Below are 21,813 nucleotides of genomic sequence, written 5' to 3'. Positions count from 1 at the left end.
TCAGACACAGGAATTACAAGTAGCCATGGAAATAATGGAATTAAAAAAAAAGCAGGCTGAACGAAGAGAGGTTATGGATGGATCTTAGGATATTGGATACTACACTTATATAATTGAGGCCCTGGATTGTACACACATTTCTGATAATCTTCTTCATCCTTTTCCTTTACGGATATTCCATATATATATATATATATATATATATATATATATATATATATATATATATATTTTAATATAGGCCTAACATATTAAGAATAATTCCACATATTTATATTTAGTAGCCTAATGAAATCTATCAGTAGGGGAGATTGTTGTACCTTTAAACACTTTTCACATTTTATTATTATTATTTTTTTTTTTAATTTTTGGAAATGAAATTTTTAAATGAAAATATGCTTGGTATAATTATTGAAGATTCCTTTACGATTTCCTATACGTATTTTCCTGTTTCACAGGTCTATTAAGGATGGAAAAAATAAAATGAATGTGTTCCAAGGTACAACAGGTTCATGTACCTTGGAACATACCACAGTCTACTGTATACAGTCGCGAAGCTCAATATGTACTAAAAATGCAAACCTGGGTAGTTGCCCACCACTAGGATCGCTACTATCACCTCATCATCGCAGATCTCTCTCCTAGTAGACGACAAAATATGTTACACTTTCGTTGTGTTCTTTTGGAAAAATTAATACCTTCCTTCCATTATTGAAATATTAAATGCATAAAGTTAATTTATCATTTTAATGAAGTATATTAAATTCCACCATAAACTCGAAGATACCTGCAAGAAATAGGTTAATATTATTTTTTTTTTTGTGCAAAAGGAACTGAAATTTACTATAATCGCTTCACTCATTCAAGATTATAGCGATAATTAACTATGAAACCAATAAATATTAATTTGCATTTCCCTTTACAACAATAATAATGGAAATATGAATTAATGGAGTAACTTACGTGTACCGGTACTTGTAGTGTAGGCTTACGTAGTTAACAAAGTGGGATGAGGTTAAGCAATAATAATCACACCAGAATTGGAAATAAAACGTGATCAATAAATTTTATTGTAACAGACTTTTTCTACGTCTCTAGTAAAGTAACAAATAAAAATAACAACAAAATTAACAGCTATAATTAAAAACATATCCTTTGAAAAAAAAAGTAGGCCTAAGCAATAATAATCCCACCAGAATTGAAAATAAAACGTGATCAATAAATTTCATTAAAACAAACTTAATTTTTCTACGTCTCTAGTAAAATATTATTATTCCAATTATTGTATTTTAGTCATTAACATTTTCATTACAACCAATAACGAACATTTCACAAGCATCAATGTGAATACGCAACGAGCTAGCACTCGATGGAAATACGACACAGTCCAAAGTTGACCGTGGACAGTCTACTGTTTCTAGTTGCTAACCGCTTGGAGCGCTTTATCACGAGATTTGCAAAAAATCACCTCAAGCTTCGCGACTGTATATAGTAGACTGTGAACATACCCTCTTTCAAGTTGGAACACGTGGAATATAGGTGGGAATATAAGCTCTAAAAACTGACAATCATATTTAAAATATATTTTCAATCATAAACCAGAGCAGGCTTCTCTGATAGAGATTTTATTTCCTAGAGAAACAATAACTGCTTCGACAGCTTTCTTCAAGACATCCGGATCAATTGAAGGCCTCTTTAATTCCAGATTACTTCGTGACATGATCTTAAAATAAAATAAAAACAAAAACCGATAGTATCGTGTACCTTGGAACATGTTCCATGGTACAAGATGTTTTGTACAATTTCGAGGGAAAAATTGTTCCGGAGCCGGGTATCGAACCCGGGACCTTTGGTTTAACGTACCAACGCTCTACCACTGAGCTACTCGGGAACTCTAACCGACACCGACACAATTTTTCCCTCTATATCCACAGACCTCAAAGTGGGCTGACAACCGTCAAGCAACCAACTTCGAGTGCACACTAACTCCGTGTGACTAAAATTGTGGTTTTCTGTTCACGATATAGAGGGAAAAATTGTGTCGGTGTCGGTTAGAGTTCCCGAGTAGCTCAGTGGTAGAGCGTTGGTACGTTAAACCAAAGGTCCCGGGTTCGATACCCGGCTCCGGAACAATTTTTCCCTCGAAATTGTTCAAATAAACTTTACAGGGAGTTATACCTGAAATCTTGATTTGGATAATACACGTCACTGTTCCTGAACAGAAAACCACAATTTAAGTCACACGGAATTAGTGTGCACTCGAAGTTGGTTGCTTGACGGTTGTCAGCCCACTTTGAGGTCTGTGGATATAGAGGGAAAAATTGTGTCGGTGTCGGTTAGAGTTCCCGAGTAGCTCAGTGGTAGAGCGTTGGTACGTTAAACCAAAGGTCCCGGGTTCGATACCCGGCTCGGGAGCAATTTTTCCCTCGAAATTGTTCAAATCAACTTTACAGGGAGTTACACCTGAAATCTTGATTTGGAAGATGTTTTGTGTTCAAAGGTACAAGAGGGTGCACGTTTAAACAAATATGGCTCCCAAAACTAGAGATTGGAATAAATCATGGAAATTAAAATATGTTACTACTCACCAGATGATACGGAACACACCGTACTTGAAAGATATTAACAAATACAATCTGTTTTTTTGTTAGAAACCATATAGCAATGAACGAAATGTTCACTTTTGGTACTAAAAAAAACTTCTTTTGTCCACGGAACTCACACTTTGCAGTAAAGTAAACTGAAACTACGACCAGAGCTCCTTACCGGCTATCTCTGCAATCTACTTGAGTTTGAGTCCTCTAGGTAGCAGCAAAAAATAAACAACAAAAATGTTCAAAGGTACACTATGCTAAAGGTACAACAGTCTCCCCTACTTCAGACTCACATTGGGATATAATCATTTTCGCTTTTAATTTTCCATTTTGAACGATTGTAACCTAACAGCAATGAAAATAAATAAATCCAACCTGTAACCATGACAGCACCCAGAGGCAAACAAATGCAACGCGAAAATATAGGATACGTTCATTTCGATGTAGAACGGGGTAAGCGCAGTCGTTTTTAGACGTTGACCGTTATCTTTGCAGGCGTATGGATACTTTCCTTTGGTAATTTTGTAGAAACAATGTACCATCACAGACTTTACCCTGGTTAGCCTAAATGAGGTATCAGCTATCCATGATTAAGTAACCGGTGGTTATGAATGATGCACGGAAATTACATTTTAATCATGGTTACTTTTAAACCGTGCTTTAGTGGCTATATTATTATTATTATTATTATTATTATTATTATTATTATTATTATTATTATTATTGTGTTATTTTAGGACGCTGTACCAATACCTCAGATTATTTAGCGTTGAATGAAATGAAGGTGATAATACCAGTGAAATGAGACCGGGGTCCAGCACCGAAAGTTACCCAGCACTTGCTCAAGTTGGGTTGAGGGAAAAACCCCCGGGGAAAGAACCTGAACCAGGTAACTTGCTCGGATCAGGAATTGAACCCAGATCATCTGGTTTCGCGGTCAGACACGATGACCGTTACTCCACAGATATGGACACGTAGCTATAAGGGAAATATTTGAATCGCACAAACTTCGGGTTTTTTCGGTTGTTATTGTCTGGTCATTAAAATGCATTTCTTAGTGAAAAGTGAGTTTTTTAAGTTGCCAGCTCCTCTATAATAAGACATTTACTTTGTCCCCTCCTCAGAAAAACGAAAAGTTAACACGGATATAATTTTAGTGTAGGCCTTAATCATAAGCAAGTAAAGAGATAGGTTTGGAAGTAAATCCCGAAGAGATAAAATATATGATTATATCTCGTGACGAGAATATTGTACGAAAAGGAAATATAAAAATTGGAAATTTATCTTTTGAAGAGGTAGAGAAGTTCTCATATCTTGGAGCAACAGTAACAAATATAAATGACACTCGGGAGAATATTAAACACAGAATAAATATGGGAAATGCCTGTTATTATTCGGTTGAGAAGCTTTTATCATCCAGTCTGCTGTCAAAAAATCTGAAAGTTAGAATTTATAAAACAGCTATATTACCGGTTGTTCTTTATGGTTGTGAAACTATGACTCTCACTTTGAGAGAAGAACATAGGTTAAGGGTGTTTGAGAATAAGGTGCTTAGGAAAATATTTGGGGCTAAGAGGGATGAAGTTACAGGAGAATGGAGAAAGTTACACAACACAGAACTGCACGCATTGTATTCTTCACCTGACATAATTAGGAACTTCAAATCCAGACGTTTGAGATGGGCAGGGCATGTAGCACGTATGTGCGAATCCAGAAATGCATATAGAGTGTTAGGTGGGAGACCGGAGGGAAAAAGACCTTTAGGGAGGTCGAGACGTAGATGGGAGGATAATATTAAAATGGATTTGAGGGAGGTGGGATATGATGATAGAGACTGGATTAATCTTGCACAGGATAGGGATCGATGGCGGGCTTATATGAGGGCGGCAATGAACGTCCGGGTTCCTTAAAAGCCAGTAAGTAAGTATATGATCTGAAATATGTGTGATTTTAATGTATAAAATTTAATAGACAGCCACCGGCATGGCTCAGTCGGTTAAGGCGCTTGCCTGCCGATCTGAAGTTGCGCTCGGTCGCGGGTTCGATCCCCGCTTGCGCTGATTACCTGGTTGGGTTTTTTCCGAGGTTTTCCCCAACCGTAAGGCGAATGTCAGGTAATCTATGGCGAATCCTCGGCCTCATCTCGCCAAATAACATCTTGCTATCACTATTCCCATCGGTGCTAAATAACCGAGTAGTTGATGCAGCGTAATTAAATAACCAACTAAAAATAGAAATCACGTGATTAAAACTGCATTTGGTGAAGTGAGTATCGACATGGGATCACTTGATATTTGTCCCACATAGCCTATATTGTAAAGAACTCGGAGGAGGAGAAGAATTTCTAATAGCCCTATAACCAAATACTTTACTATAATAATACCGGACAGCTGTATACTAGCAGCATTGGCATGAGTGCGAAAAATCGCGGACCTGACATCTAGCGCAGAGGGTTGGAATTACGTCCACATATATAAATATTAACATAGCTGGATTCGGACTGTTGTTTAAAACGTGAGTTACTAATGTGGAATAATATATGAAACACTTAAGAAATGTTGAATAATATTTAATGTCAAATTATTATCTTATATCAAAGCTGCATATTATGAGAAATATTGCATTCTTCATATTACTTTCCGTAATTAATTGTTACATATTTTTTCTTTGGTTTACCGAGACAAAATCAATCTGATATTAGGAATGAATTCACAGTAATGTTTTATATACGCATTGCTGACAACTGCAAAGATAAAATTGATAGTAGTGCTTGTAATAATTAGTAAAGGCATGTGGACAACAATACAATAATTTAATTTGATAAAAACTTAAAATCCAATACATTTTAACTTCTATTTATTTATTAGGTCTAAATAAAAAAAAACTAATTTCTATTTTTCTATCAACACAAAGACGAAGGAATTAGGCCTACTAAAGAATGTTGTTGACTTACGTTTTATGAACTGTCGGAAATCGAAAGTACGATTTGGAGCAATTTGTAATGCTGCAATAGTCACAATTATAAACAGCACATATACACCCTGGCATTTTAACACTAGTACTAATTCATAAAACTATTAACAAATTAACTAGCCCAGCAACAATATAGCCTACATTGCAGTTGATTACAGCTTGTTTCGCGAGTATCTCCATCCCGGCAGGTAGGTAGCAGCACCATCGTCGTTTGCACGTATAACTGCTAGCTGTCCGGTATTATTATAGTAAGGTACTGCCCGTGTCTCACGTCCTGAACCGAGAGTTCCCTAGTGCTTATAACCACGCCTCTTAGGTCTGCTCGGAACGTCACGGGAGGTGCAACGTAGCGGCACGGCAGCATATTACATGTTCTGAAAACATTATCCTACGCCATCGCAGGGATCTTTACTGGTTATAATACTGGATACTCTAATCGTGGTTACCACTATCGCTATTATCTCTGATGGCGATTTCCTAAAATGTAAGTACACACTAGGCCACTCTTCGTTCAGTTTGGACAACTGCTGAATTACCATAGAGCAGCATTTCTCAAAGTATGTTCTGGGGCTCCGTGAGCCTTATGTGATTTTACTTGGTTATTTAACGACATTGTATCAACTACTAGGTTATTTTGCATCGATGGGATTGATGATAGCGAAATAGTATTTGGCGAGATGAAGTCGGGGATTCGCCAAAGATTACCTGACATTCGCCTTACGGTTGGGGAAAACCTCGGAGAAAAAACCCAACCAGGTAATCAGCCCAAGCGGGAATCGGACCCGCGCCCGAGTGCAACTCTGGATCGATAGGCAAACGCCTTAGCCGACTGGACTGCTCCGGTGGCTATTTTATACTTAGTGGATATTATAAAAATATATAAATGTTACGGAAATATGAATCAATAATAACATGAAACCACCGATAATAATAATAATAATAATAATAATAATAATAATAATAATAATAATAATAATAATAATCCAAGAATATGCGTGATAATAATAATATGTTTAATGAACATCTAAAACGGAAAATACCCATAATATTTATCACTTTCATCACTGGATTCTCTGCGCATCTGTTCACTAAAACAAAATATCGAAAAGACAAAATGCAGAAGTACAATAGATATGAGACTACAACTTTCCGCCATAAAACCAGATTGCAGGCTTAAAAAGCAAATACATTCGTTCCACTGAACAGAATTATTGAGATACTAGCTTTCACTTGTCTGTTAATTTAAACACTAATAAAATATTACAGGGATTCCGCAGTTACACTTTAGATTAAAAGGGGTTTCGCGGTGGAAAAAGTTTGAGAAATACTGCCATTGAGGAAAGAGTTTACGGATGTGTACACGTGATAACCGTAATCGCGATTAGGTCTATAATGTCTTGTAGAGACTGTAGTCTACAACTGGTATTAGTGTTTAGTTATAGGAATTGATGGGGACATAATCTGTTTCGTGAGGGGACAGCCTATACATTCGCTTGTCAATGGCTGATCTTGCTCCATAGCTGACGAAAGGAATCCTGAAAAGGCCGATGTGTTGAACGTAGGGTAGTAGGCACATGCGGTACGCAGCTCCTCCTACCCTGTCCCTCTGCGTTTCGCCCCGCAAAGAAACAGTTCAGGAAGTGAGGCACGGGCAGTATTTGCTTTAACCTTCACCAAAGCCTCCTAGAATGAGCCCAGTTCGTTACCCTTAGCAACGTGGTGACAAATGAGGAAACTTGAAAGTCGCCATGGAGATAAACACTCTGTGTATATGACCCGTCCAAGCTCGATAGACGTCGGATTGTCTTGTGTTTGCTGAGGGGTAATAAAAATGGCGCACGTCGTGTCTCGTGCAACCCCCCCTCCCCGTGAAATAGCGCGCCCCCGGGACCGCAGCGACCGTCAGCGCGCGGGGGATGATTTAGGGACTCGTGTACTTACCACCTCGTTAACTTAGTGGCCCCTGCTGCTCGCCGCGGGGTGGACTCTACAGGATGCCCCCCGTTATTTATTGCTCCATCCCTCTTCAAATATGAGATCTCTATTTACAGGACGCCAGACTATCGACTTGACTCTGTTTAATAGTGGCCTCCCTCAGGGAGGGAGTGTCGTTGCATCGTTGAAGATTTTATTTATTCTTCGTTTTCCTTTCTCATTGTACGAGGAATAAGGGGAGAGCATTGTGATGCGGTAAGAAACCGATTTCGACCTTTGCACGGTCGTAGCACGCTATTTTGTACTCCTTTATCTGCTTATAGCAATTTCTGTTTATATAGTGGAAGGATTTACATCACAACGATTCATCTGAGCGTAATGGACAAGAAATAAAATCATTCAGTACGTCTTCATTCGAAACAAGTGCCGATATTTCAAGATAGTAATATGTCTACTCACTTTAGAGTATATCTAATTTATTTTCTCGTTTTTATTGGCCACTTAATTTCGCTATATCATATATGAGGTTATTTTGGATCGGTGAAAATGGAGATAGTGAGATGGTTTTTATGGATAATTTTTAAGATTCGCCATCGGTTTACGTGATATTTGCTGTACAGCATGTATGTATTTATTCATACTGCAATGGGTATATACCCGGTGGCAGTGGTAACTAATTACACTCAATAATGACAATAATAAACTTATTAATTAAAAATACAATTAATAATAATACTAATAATTAATACTAACAATAATTTATAATAATAATAATAACAACAGGGAATATCCTAAATTAAATGAAACGATCACTTAAAATAACATTTGAAATAAATCTAATTTGTATCTTAAAACTGAGATCGAACTAAAACCCACGAGTATGATATGTTCATATCTGCACAAGTACCTTTCAACATTACACTCATTTCGCTGTCAACTCACTCACTGCACTGGAACTACGACACATTTCACTGATTCTATCCTGATTTCACTAACACTTCAAAAACATTTCACTGTTCAAATACTTTGCACTGCCACTATAAACTATAAAGCTTCACTGACAGGAACACGTTTCACTTATACAGCACACTTCACTGACACGACATACTTCTTCACTGATACAACACACTTCACTGACACAACATAATTCTTCACTGATACAACACTTCAATAACAACATATCATTTAAACCCTTTAAATACTGTGTATAATTACCGTCTATTAGTAAGGTCCTTAAGCCTATTTTTAAATACATTTTTGGTTGTTGGTAAAGCCTTTAGTAAGTCTGCAGGTAAAGCATTCCAGTCCCTGATAGTACGATTGAGAAAAGAAAACCTTCCAGTGTCCGTCCTCTGCCTTCTTTCCCTCAATTTATATGAGTGGTCGTTCCTTGAAGAGTAATTTGGCGGTTGCAACCTATTTTTTATTTCTCTCCAGGCAGGCTCACCTCTGTATGTTTTGAACAGTGCGCATAATCGAATTCGCGTTCTCCTGTCCGTGAGTGTGTCCCATTTTAACGGTGAATTTTCCCGACAACACTTGAGAGCCCGTTTTTGAATCTTTTCCAGTGTCTTAATATGTTCTAATCTGTAAGGATCCCAACATGGAGCACCATATTCCATTACTGGACGAACTAGTGATTTATATGCAATTTCTTTGGATTTATCAGAACCTTTTCTTAGTACCCTCATCACAAAGCTAACACAGTGAAGGAAATCCTGTAATAACTAGAGAGCGAAATTTTTGGCTCTAAAAAGTGGCATTTTAGGCGCCTAAAATATGCTTTTTAACTCCTTTATTTAGGCTCTATAAAATAAAAAATAGGTTTTTTTTAAAGAATGTCACTAATATAATAATAATAATAATAATAATAATAATAATAATAATAATAATAATAATAATAACAATCCGTGACGCTACAGCCCGTGAAGGGCCTAGACCGACCAGACGGCTGCTGGCCTCACGCCCACATGCCGAAGCAGAGGTGGACGATCATCCAACCAGAATGGAGGTATCGTGTGGTTAGCACGATGATCCCCCCAGCCGTTATACCTGGTATTCGCAACCGGATTTCGCTATCTATCGTAGCTCCCCAAGTGCATCACGATGCTGGGTGGGCACCGGTCCCAAACACTGGCCGAAATTTCATGAGAAAATTTCTTCCCCCCATGAGGACTCGAACCAGCGCGCATTCCGTAACGCGAGTCCTAGGCAGGATGCCTTAGACTCACTAATATAAGCTTCAACATTTATTTAATGCAAAATTCTTGGATTAAAAGAAACTTCCACACATTTCACATTTTACAAGGGTACACATGCATACACAAAATGAAGACATTCTGTCTTTAAGTTTCTGTTTTTCATTCACCAATCACATTTCCATAGTTTGCTTTATAGAAGAATATCAGCACCTATTGTGGCTATTGTGTCGCTCACTGCTGTACTTACTAATGGTGAGAAAAAAGGAAGGGGTTGTTATCTGTCTTGGAATGTAAGAGAATGCTTATTCGGGTACAACCCAGCGAGTTTGTGTTAAATTGCTGAAAGACAGAGGAAGATAGTAATAGTAATAATAATAATAGTCTAATAATAATAATAATAATAATAATAATAATAATAATAATAATAATTTGTCCCGCAGGACTTATTTTACATGCCAGTAAATCTACTGACATGAGCCTGTCACATTTAAGCACACTTAAATGCCATTTACCTGGGCTGGGATCGAACCCGCAACCTCGAGCACAGAAGGTCAGCGCTATACGCTACACAGGCCAACTGAAAGTTGGAATTTTAGGATTGAAATATTGTAAGAATGAGAAGGGGTGGCCCGGAGGTACTTCTCTATTGTGTTGTTCACTGCTAGGAAGGAGTTGTTATCCGTCTTGGAATGTAAACGGCACAGGCTGTTAAGAAAAACAGTAAACAGTTACGAAAAATGATGCAAACATTTAAAAAACTTAAAAATAGGCACAAACATCGAAATAGGCATTTTTAGTCACTATAAAACCCCTTTATTTATACCTATATATATCCATGAAAAATGTAAATATTAAATCTCAAGCTTGCAGGCATCAAGGAAAAAAAATAGGTTTTTGCCTAATTTCCGCTCTCTAGTAATCGGATAGCACTGTGAGTGTAGGGGATGCTAATCAAGAGACCAGAAAGAAAAATGAGCGTTTGAATGGAAGAGAAGCCAATGAAATAAAGAAGTACGGTGCACCTATTGGACATAGAAGTTGAGAAGACTGTAGATGTGTGAAAAAATCCAGTAAAACTCCTTGGTGAGAATTCACACAACGAGACAGATCTGCAGTGGTATAAAAAAACTCTTGATCAATGTACCTGTTCCTAATGTCCAAGATGAAGAGAAAATCCAATGTGTGACGATTTAGAAGACGATAGTGGTTTTCACGTTTAAAAAAGACGTATTAAGTCATATTTAGTCAATACAGTTGGATGTTTTCTTGAGATGAAATTTTGTTTGTTCCTTTTTGTAAATCTTCTTTGACTTAGATCAGGTTATTCCAAAGGTGCTTCATAAAATGACTGCAATAAACTTTCGACGTGCATCTCCAATCAAGGGTTGTGACAATACTAACTATGTCCAATCTGTTCAATCAAAAACAACTTTGTCCAAACTTTTATAGCCTATTAAATTTCTACAATGAAAATTTGATTTCAATAGCCTACTTAATTTTACTACTTTCATAACAGATATTATTAATTAAGTAGTCAGTACAGAACTGTAACATTGGTAAGTTAATAAAATGCATTTTTTGTTCATATCCTAAAATTCTATTTGAAGGACAAAGTCTCTTTTGCTCTTCAAAACTCTAACATATCTTGGGTGTAGCAGGGTTGTTTGCAAATCTTCTAAATTCAGTTGAATAAATATTTTTGAAATGGAACTGAAGTTTCTGACACATTTCATTGCTAATTCTCAGTTAGCGTCACTATCACAGCGTCAGTATATAGCTACTATTAGTTTTGATTGTTGTTACATGCGATATCTGTAAACGGAATTATTTGTTTTTGCTCTTGATTCGTGAACTCTGTCAGACCCACTGCTATTTGATAATGATTTAAACCCCTAATTAAAACACATGGACGAGGCAGTAAATTAATAGAATATTATAATGTTTAATCAGGCACACTAATTGAATCTGTCTGTCGTATTAACGTTGAAAGTACATCCATTCATACGAAAGGGACCAGTAACGGTTATATCACTTTTGTTACTGTTTCTATAACGACTGGAATTTCCAATAATCTCCTGATTGCATTTCCAATCACGTCAGTATTATCAACCTAATAAAATGAAATACTCGGGCTTCGTTTTATTAAAGAAGAAATATGCTGCGAAATATTTTGGCTGGGGTATTTTAAAAAGCCTTCCTTGCACAGCTGTTGCATACCTTACGACTGCAAGGGGGGGGGTGACAACCCCCTCTGTCTGAAACATCTGTTCAGATGACCATCGCACCACATGCTATGATATAAAAGTAGTTTATATGCTCACCTATTTTCTTTCTTGCGTTTCGGACAAGGTTTTAAAATCCCTTCCACAGTCACAAGCTACTTTTCTCTCTTTGTACACGCCACCCGTTGCTCTATTGTTTCAGTGCAGCAGAAGGGATTCTTCCGTCACGTGTTAACGGTTAAAGCCTAAGCATATGGGTTATACAAGAGAGGGGAATGATTAGTTGCTATAGGGACAGAAAAACAAGAGAATGCTCTTCAGGGAATGAAAACGCAGTAAAAGGAAATTGTAACTTAGAAGTGGTAGGAAGGTGCAGGCAATTTAATACCACAGTCTACTATATACAGTCACGAAGCTTGGGATGATTTTTTGCTTTTCTCGCGATAGTTGCTAGGCGCTTGGAGTGCTGTGTGTACTAGGAACAATAGACTGTGTCACTGCCATCGTGATCTAATACAGGCCGTAAGGCTGACCATGTGACTCGCTTAACCCGATCACGAAGGGCGGCGTTTCAACCATATAAATTAATTGGAATGCATAAAAAGTAACATATATTTCTCTAAAATGTAGTGTAATTGCATTAATAAAATTTAAAACAATGATTAGGAAACACTTCAGACATAATTCCTTGCGAGTTAAGTTTATTTCGATTAAATATTGCGAAATTTTTGTACATTCATTTATGCACGATTCAATAATTTTCAGTTGCACCGCACGAATATTTGGATATGTTGAAATTATAGGTTATGTTTACTGTACCAGTTGCCCCTTTCTGTCTAATTTTAGTGGTCTCCAATGCCCTGCCACTACATATGTATGTTATGCCATATGGAAATTATAGGTTATGTTTAGGCTACTATATTTAACTTATATTCCTATATTCGCAATTATATACATTATAATTAAACATAATGTCATGTATGACACCCGTCACATTCTATTTGTCTGTATTTTAATACTACAATTGAGTACTGAATTATTGTATTTATCTACTACCTGAGAGAAAAAGTAACACAATCGTACGTACACTAATTTCATAGGAGTGGTATGGTAAATTTTCTGTCTACAATTAAGGAGGGTAGATGAGCTAAATTAAGGTCACAATATAAATTCGTTTTTATTGAACCTCAAAATAGCTTCTATTCTAAACTTAAAATGTTGATGCGAACAGATTATATTAACACCGTGGTGGGAATATATTCCCACCACGGTTAACACATAAAATTCTCTTCACATTAAAATAACACAGTTTTGTAATTATTTCTGCAACATATTATGCAACAAGAAGTAAACGGAACTTATGGACACATTACACTAGATAAAACTTAGCAATGATAGGCAATAAAGTTATAATATTTCACTGAGCTATATACATTGAAATAGAAAACCCGATTACTGCCTGGTCTAGATCGAAAAGGCATTGACTGCGCCGTATTTCGCTTTTGTTGTGAAAAGTTGTGTAAACTGTGAAATGTTCGTTATCGATTGTAATAACTGTAAATGGCTAAAATACGATAATTTGAATAATAATATGGGACAAGGAGACATTTGTGGTACTATAAATATTGTAAGAAAAAGAGGTCAGAGTTATCCTTCTTCCGAAAGATCCAGGAAGGTGAGTTTATAAAATATAATATGTACTTTATGAAAATAAAATGTAAACCTTATGTATTTCATATTTCAGTAGTGGAAGGAAGGTGTTAATTTTTTCAAAAGAATACGTTACCGAAAGTACAATACATTTTATCGTCTGCTGGGGAAAGGGTCTGTGATGAGGCGATAGTAGCGATCCTGATGGTTAGCAACTATCTATGGATGCATATTTCAACTGTCTATGTTTGAATATTTATTTAGTATTGAGCTTCGTGACTGTATATAGTAGACTGTGTTAATAGTTCTGTACGTATGCAGTGTTGGTTTTGGGGCGGAGTTCCAGCCTTCAATGCCGCTTTAAGCAAGAAATTACGAGATTAATATTTTTAATAAGGTAAAGTAATGTAGAACAATTACGAATTAATATCACAGTTAAGTCTTGACTTCAAAAAGTGTGAAAACATAAATTTTTCTAAACAGAAAATTAAAAATACCGTTCTCAGATGTCCATATGGACCAAAACTACTTTGGGTGGGCTAAGTTATATCTGTCTACCTATACATCTTTAAATTATGAACCATGATAAATATAAAATTATGCACGCTGGTTCAAGTCTTCACGGAGAAGAAATTTTCTCAAAAAATGTCATCCAGTGAAATTACCAGCATTTTTTTATATAAGTTTATAATATTATGGTTTCTGTGCATTTTATGCTAATGATTGTATTGTATTGTATTTATTAACATTCCATGGTATTCATACATTGCTTACAGCTAGAATATGGAACAAGTCAAAAAACTTAATACTATTATAAAGTCTTAATTTATAGCCACAGTCTAGATGAAATATATACAGACGAGGTTTACAATATAGTCTACTAGTACAACACAAAGTTTTAGTATCAATTTCATGAAGTTTTATTGAATGTCATGAATTCACCTACAGAATAGAAGGCGTGAGATTAGGTACTTCTTTAATTTGACCCTAAATAATCTTATGTTTTGAGTTTCATTTTTTATATCGATAGGGAGGTATTAAACATTTTTACTGCCATATAACGCACTCCTTTTTGATAGCACGATAGACTTGCCGATGGAGTATGAAAGTCATCTTTTGACGCGTATTTATGCTATGAACTGTTGAATTAGTTACAAAGTTTTCACGATTACATACGAGGAAGATTATTAATGAAAAGGTATACTGACAAGCCATGGGCATTATTTGTAGGTTTTTTGAAAATAGCCCTACACGATTCCCTAGATTTGGCACCTACTATTATTCTAATTACTCTTTTTTGTAGTAGGAATATACTGTTACTATCTGTGGAATTTCCCCAGAATATTATTCCAAGACTCATTACCGAGTGAAAGCATGCAAAGTATATTGTTTTTAAGGTACTGATACTTACTATCTTTTGCATAGATCTAATAGCAAAACATGCTGAATTTAGTTTGGGGGTAATTTCTTTAATATGATTTTTCCAATTTAACACATTATCGATTTTTAAGCCAAGAAATTTGTTTGTTGTTGTTTCTAATAGGGATCTGTTGTTAATTATTGCGCTAGAAATTTGCGAGGTTGAATTTGGACAGGATTTAAATTTAATTATGTTAGTTTTGTTACAATTTAATACTAATTTATTGACTGAGAACCAGTCACATATTTTGAAGAGAATTTCCTCTGTTGAAGATTGGAATGTGTTGGAGTTATTGGCTGTAATTACTATACTTGTGTTATCTACAAATTGTCATGATGATGATGATTATTATTATTATTATTATTATTACCACTCTTTTCTCGTCTTTACTGTTCCATTATGCTTTTGAAATGTAAAACTCGCCATATTTTTATGTCTCGTAGGCTATTTCTTTAGGATTTTCACGAATATTTTTGTGAATAGCCATTATGAAGAATTTGATGGGTCGTATAAATTGGAAGTTTACTAGGCAATAAGAATTTTTGCTTTCTTTCTGTCATATCAGATTCAAGTTTAATGTGTTTGTCGATAGAGTTCGTAGGCTGAAGAAGCGGGGCCACACAAAAGACGCCTGTCTTAATACTGTACGATCAATACTTCTAAGTCAGTTCGTGTAATAAATAATGTGTTAACACGATATTGTCGAACAAGAGACGTATTTCTAACAGTTTTAACTGCGCCGTAAATTACGAATAAGGTAACATATAAACACACATTTCTAAGTATGTGCGGTATGTGCTTTACAAAGCAAAACAAAAGAAATATATTATTAATTTTAATTTTTTTTCTGAACTCATGGCCGTGTCCTATGTTATAGGCTTATGTATGATGCTAAAGCTGACAAGTATCTGTTAAAAATCCCCTCAAACGGCGCACATTTTTTTAAATATCCACGACAGATAGGCAAAATAAAAAAAATGCTGTCCATGCTGTGAAATCGTGAAATTATACCAGGAATAAAATGTCATCGAAAAATTGAGTAGCCTCCTGCCTTGAGTGCTTAGCGCTCATTCGGGCAGGGCAGCCGTGGCGAAAATGTGATCGTGCGCCGAGCCACTGTGTAACCTGCAACGTGCATAGCACCTATGGAGGGAGGCGGACACCCGAAGGGGAAGTGAAGTAACTGTCTGACTTATTACCAGGTTTTCAATTTCCTTACGTCAAGCACTCAAATATAACTTTATACAGTATAAGGTTACAAATTAATGTTTAGTACGTGTAACGAAAAAGAAATGAGCAAGAAAACATAGGACACATTATCACAACCTAAAATTAACTGTCTTCAGAATATCTCTGCGACAGAGTTTCAAAAATAGGAATTATGTCACTTACTGCCAGTCGTAGTTGATCACGAAGGTATTTGTCTGTCAGTCGTGATCTAAATTTGGTTTTTACTATTTTCATTGTTGACAATAATTTTTCACAAACGTAAGTTGTAGCGAACATGGCTTCAAAAGAGCAAGCGAAAGAACGAAGCTTCGGATATTTATTTTTTGCCAAAGATTTGAAAATTTCAACATTTGTCAAGTCCTTACATCTAGCTTTCATTTAACATCACATAGTAAATCAGTCAGTTTAAATAAATTGCAGAGCTAACAGCATTATTCGTACATCTGCTGAAAAAGGATCGACGTACAGAAATAATAATAATAATAATAATAATAATAATAATAATAATAATAATAATAATAATAACCTTTAACGTTTCATGAGTGATATGTAGTATAACGCCGTTTTATGTTATACCTACAATACTTGTGAACAAATCATACATTTAATATTCTCATGGTATTGGCAAAAAAAAAAAAAATGCGTTCTTCCATTCTACTTGAAACTTTCGTTTTTGTAGAGGTACATGGTTTCGAGAGAGACATTGGACGATACGCCACTCGTAGGTCAGAGACAAATACAAATGGAACGGAGTTTGACTCCAGTGAGTGAGAGGGTGGGGGTTGGGGGAGGTAGGAAGCGAGAGAAATGCACAGCAATCATTGCGAGCCACAATGTGCTCGCGAGTCACATTTTCGCCACGGCTGAGGTAGGGATACACGTTGAGTGTAAAAGTTTACGTCACGTAAGGTGTAGGAATTAATAAAAAAATGCAACTCAACTATTCTCTACAAGTATTGTGGAGTATAGTTGTTTCTTAACGGTACATTGAAGATAAGGAAAAAAAAAAAGAGTACGGTATGTGACGTTGGTAATGGAAAAAATGGAAGGAAATACAGAAGATGTAGAAGGAAGTAGAAAGCATGTAAATGCATAGAGTACGTAGGAAGATATGGCGCATAGAAGTTATAGGAGGATGACAGCAGGGGTGTACAAAAGTTACAGACTAGGTTATAGAAGAAAGAAGAAGTGTAGAAGTTATATGAGAAGGAATACTAAAGCATATATAGAAGGGGTAAAACAAAAATTAAGGATGATCAAAGAATATACAGAGTGATTCAAAAGTCCGGTGACAGAGACAAACTCCGTTATTAGCGCAGATAGCGAAAAATGTAAAGAGGTGAAAGATGTTGGAAATATTATGTAGTTTTCAATCTAAAGTGCTTGAATTTTCAACGGCTTTTAGAGAATCCGAAGATTCATTGCCGCCCTCACATAACCCCTCCATTGGCCCCTATGCTGAACAAGATTAATCCAGTCCCTAGCATCGTATTCCACATCCTTCAAATCCATTTTAATATTATCCTCCCATCTACGTCTCGGCCTCCCCAAAGATCTTTTTCCTCCGGTCTCCCACCTAACACTCTATATGCATTTCTAGATTCGCCCATACGTGCTACATGCCCTGCAGTTCTGCGTTATGTAACTTTCTCCATTCAACGTAGAATACACCGTTGAGGCTGTCCGGTCAATCTAATGCTGTCTTAATAGTATCTTTTTCCGCTAGATCTACCGGATTTTAGGTACATATTATTTAACATTATCCTGTAACTTCATCCCTCTTAGCCCCAAATATTTTTCTAGCACGAAAATCTCAAAATTCTGTGCCACTGTCTTTTAATACAAATTAATATACAGGGTGATTCAAAAGTTCGGCGATATAGACAAATTCCATTATTAGTGCAGATAGCGAAAAATGAAATGAGAGGAAACTTGTTGGAAATGTGTAGTTTTAAATCTAATATGCTTGAATTTTCAAAGTAGAATATACCTACGTAAAGATTAGCCTGTTACTTTTTGGTCCTACAGAATATTAAATATTAATAGTAGAATATACCGTTGGGACTCTAAACTAGTACGACAAATCAGTCAAGCCCAATACTCTCAAATTAGTGGCTTTTCTGCTAGTTCTAGTGTATTTTAGACACGTATTCTTTAATTTTATTTTTTATTGGGTTATTTTACGACGCTGTATCAACATCTAGGTTATTTAGCGTCTGAATGATATGAAGATGATAATGCCGGTGAAATGAGTCCGGGGTCCAGCACCGAAAGTTACCCAGCATTTGCTCGTATTGGGTTGAGGAAAACCCCGGAAAAAACCTCAACCAGGTAACTTGCCCCGACCGGGATTCGAACCCGGGCCACCTGGTTTCGCGGCCAGACGCGCTGACCGTTACTCCACAGGTGTGGACACGTATTCTTTAACAGAGAACAATAGCTTCCATGCAGAGTTTAACGGTTATTCAACTTCTCACAGTGGAAAGAAAAAAAATTATGTACCTTGACAGCATAAGAATTCAGAGGAATATCATTCTTGTCTGACGGTTTTCCCTGAACTTATATTGGCAATACTGCTAATCATCGTCATCATTTCGTAATTTACCCTATACACTACGTATGGCCTATTCCATATGAAATCGATCAGTAAAAAACCTCGCATTTTTATACTCTAATTTTTTTCCCTATTTATACAAGGTGCTGAGGAGAGTGGATTTTCAAAAATATACTATCGAAAGTCAAACGGTTTTCGTATTATTGAGCGACAAATTTAGCGTATTTTATAAAAACAAGCCTCTTTCAGCGCTCAGAACTCTGGAACCATTTACTGCACAACATTGAACGAGAGCTCATTTTGAAGCTGACATTTGGTAGGTTATGATAAGAAGTAATCCTTATTTTTATTGTGTACAGAGAGACAGATAATCTGATTTTACTTGCTTTTAGGCTTTTTGTCAATTTGTAAAAATGTAAAAAAATATATATTGAAAAAAAAAACTTGCATTATTAAGAGGCATTCGGCATTGTTTGGTTAGTGGTACAGCAATAAGTTTCGAGGGTATTAAATAGATTATTTTCACACGCCTAGACTTGAACGGCGCAGTACCGCACGCACTTGCCGAGAGCTGAAGTTAAGCGAGCGTTGGGCGTCATTTTACTTCTGTGTTTATGAAAACCTGTGATAAAGCTAGCACAGCCATTACTGCTAGACGACACATCACGTGTTTATGTCTCCTGGCCTTGCTTACCTTGGCTAGCTTCGGCCTCACAGTCAGCTGGTTAGTTCAAGCGCGTACTATTTATTTTCTTTATTTGATATTTTCAGTGCTTTCTTATCAAAGTACCATCAGTAAAAAATATGTGTTTATTTGTACTTTCAATGCGGAATCTAACTATATATTTTTTAAATATTTTTTTCCTTGGCAAAGGCGTCATAATGAGGAAAAATCTAAATTTCTCAATTTCCATAAAAAGTAAGAAAATATGTTTATATGTCAATATAAACTTTAATTTCTCTGCATCAAAATAAACCATGATTTTGATCATTGGGTGAAAGGGTTTCGAAGTTACAACAGTTTAAAGTTCCTAATTTTATGAAAATACGATAAATTTAAATATTTTAAATTTAAACACTATTAAGTTCTGATGCCTCAAACTTTGCACAAAGCATTGTATCACAGTTCTCTACGTACAAAAAAAGTTTTATTGTATTTAGAAATTGTAAGGCCAATTTTCTCTATATTTCTGTCGATTTGAGATGGAATAGCTCGTATGTCGAAATGTAGGGGATTAGAATACATATGAAAAAGTACAGAAGTAAGTAAGAGAATTGAATAGGAGGAGAGAAATTAAAGAAAAAATTAATTAGTGGAATAAAAATGTATATACATAAGTAATGAATTATGAAATAAAACTGGGAAGAATAAAAAGAAAGAAATATAGAAAAATAAATGGAGAAGGAGGAGCAGAAGAAGAAGAAGAAGACTGTAATGTCACCTGATGACCAGCTGATCCCTTCCTACAGAATCCCGCTATAAATATCACCGAGGCGAGATCTGGCTGATAAGAATTCAACTCACACAAAACAAGTTGAAACAATGCTATGTGAGGGTCTATCCAGCTATCCCTCTTTTAAGGTTAGAATTTCATCCTGCCCCAGCGTGGAACGAGGAGGGGTTGGGCGAGGGTGGGGTGGTTATGTAGCCGAGCGGATCTCGAGGGTGGTTTTCTTTATGTTACTGTCCTGGAATTCGTTTGTACAGAATAAAGCAAAACGGTGATGAACCCCCTCTTTTTTCCGGGGAAATGGGCCGAAAGAGTCTGACCTCATTCTGCGAAATGGGTTCTCTTCGTCGATTGGTCTTCCCTCTTCCACCACATTGAGACCTGCTATAGCGATTATGTGTGTTCGGAGTTCGGTTCCAGTTACGGACATCTGCTACTTTCACCGGGCTTGAAATTTGTGGTGTACAACTTTTCTTATGTAATTTTCTTCTTGTCAGGATGGTTTTTTTTTTTATTTTTTTAGTTGGTTATTTAACGACGCTGTATCAACTACTAGGTTATTTAGCGTCGATGATATTGGTGATAGCGAGATGGTATTTGGCGAGATGAGGCCGAGGATTCGCCATAGATTACCTGGCATTCACCTTACGGTTGGGGAAAACCTCGGAAAAAAACCCCACCAGGGTCAGGATGGTTGAAAGCGCAGTTGTTCATAAGGAGTGAATCGCAAAACTCATAGCTTAAGGGATTAGGTATAGCTTACAGCAGAAAAAATTTTTGAAAATATTCAACTTTTTTTTTTCCTCCATTACTGCATCTTGTACAATAATGAAAATTGTATGTGTAAATCACTGTCCTTCTGCTATATGAAAAAAATATTTTTACGATTTAAAAAACTATTTATATATATTTTTTTTTTTTTTCAAAATTCAAAATCATGCCAGTTTACTGTACAGTGATGAAGCGTTTCTCTCAAAACTCATAAACTTGTTAATTTTTTCATGTTCTTTCTCTTTTATTTTATTTCTGAAACTCATGTTTACAATATCATGCTCTTTCAATTACATTCCTTAATAAATAGGCCTAACATATATTTTTATTTTGTGTTAGAAGAAAATACTGATATTTGACCATTTTTTTTTAATGAATTTATTTTTTATTAGACAATCTATCAAAGGTAGAGAGGTGATCTTGCATCATGTAGTACATATGACATGCATAAATACACAAAAAATGTCATCACAGAATGTTGGATAGTTTTTTAGTTATGTGGGATACGCTTCATCACTGCACAGTGAACTGAATTTTGAAAAGAAAAATGTCGGACATTGTTTAGTTTCAAAAATAAACTAAAATTGCATTTTTTTCAATTCTGATTTCTTTCAGTTATAAACCTTTTCTATGCAATAATTTTGTAAAAATATATAAATATCTTTTTTCTTCCTTTCCCCGTTTTGTTCTCTTGATCACCAGATGAATTTATCATCATACCTGTTTTATTGTGAAATTGATTTAATTTTCGTATTTCTTTTCTTTTTTTATTATTTTATTACATTCCATTTTGTTATATTCTTCCTTACGTT

The 21,813-nt window shown here is 35.9% G+C and overlaps 1 protein-coding gene and 1 non-coding gene across 2 annotated transcripts in view; both read left to right on the top strand.

Moving 5' to 3' along the window:
- The window catches only part of Con (connectin), a 1,055,959-nt gene that overhangs the window by 812,716 nt on the left and 221,430 nt on the right, over positions 1-21,813 (top strand). The window lies entirely within an intron of this gene.
- TRNAN-GUU (transfer RNA asparagine (anticodon GUU)) lies at positions 2,344-2,415 on the top strand. Its single transcript has one exon. It is a non-coding gene; the product is annotated as a tRNA-Asn (tRNA).

This window comes from Periplaneta americana, chromosome 1 (genome assembly GCF_040183065.1).
Source record: "Periplaneta americana isolate PAMFEO1 chromosome 1, P.americana_PAMFEO1_priV1, whole genome shotgun sequence".
Classification (NCBI taxonomy): domain Eukaryota; kingdom Metazoa; phylum Arthropoda; class Insecta; order Blattodea; family Blattidae; genus Periplaneta; species Periplaneta americana.
Note: the sequence above shows the minus strand (reverse complement) of the source record. Positions and strands in the feature narration are given on the sequence as shown.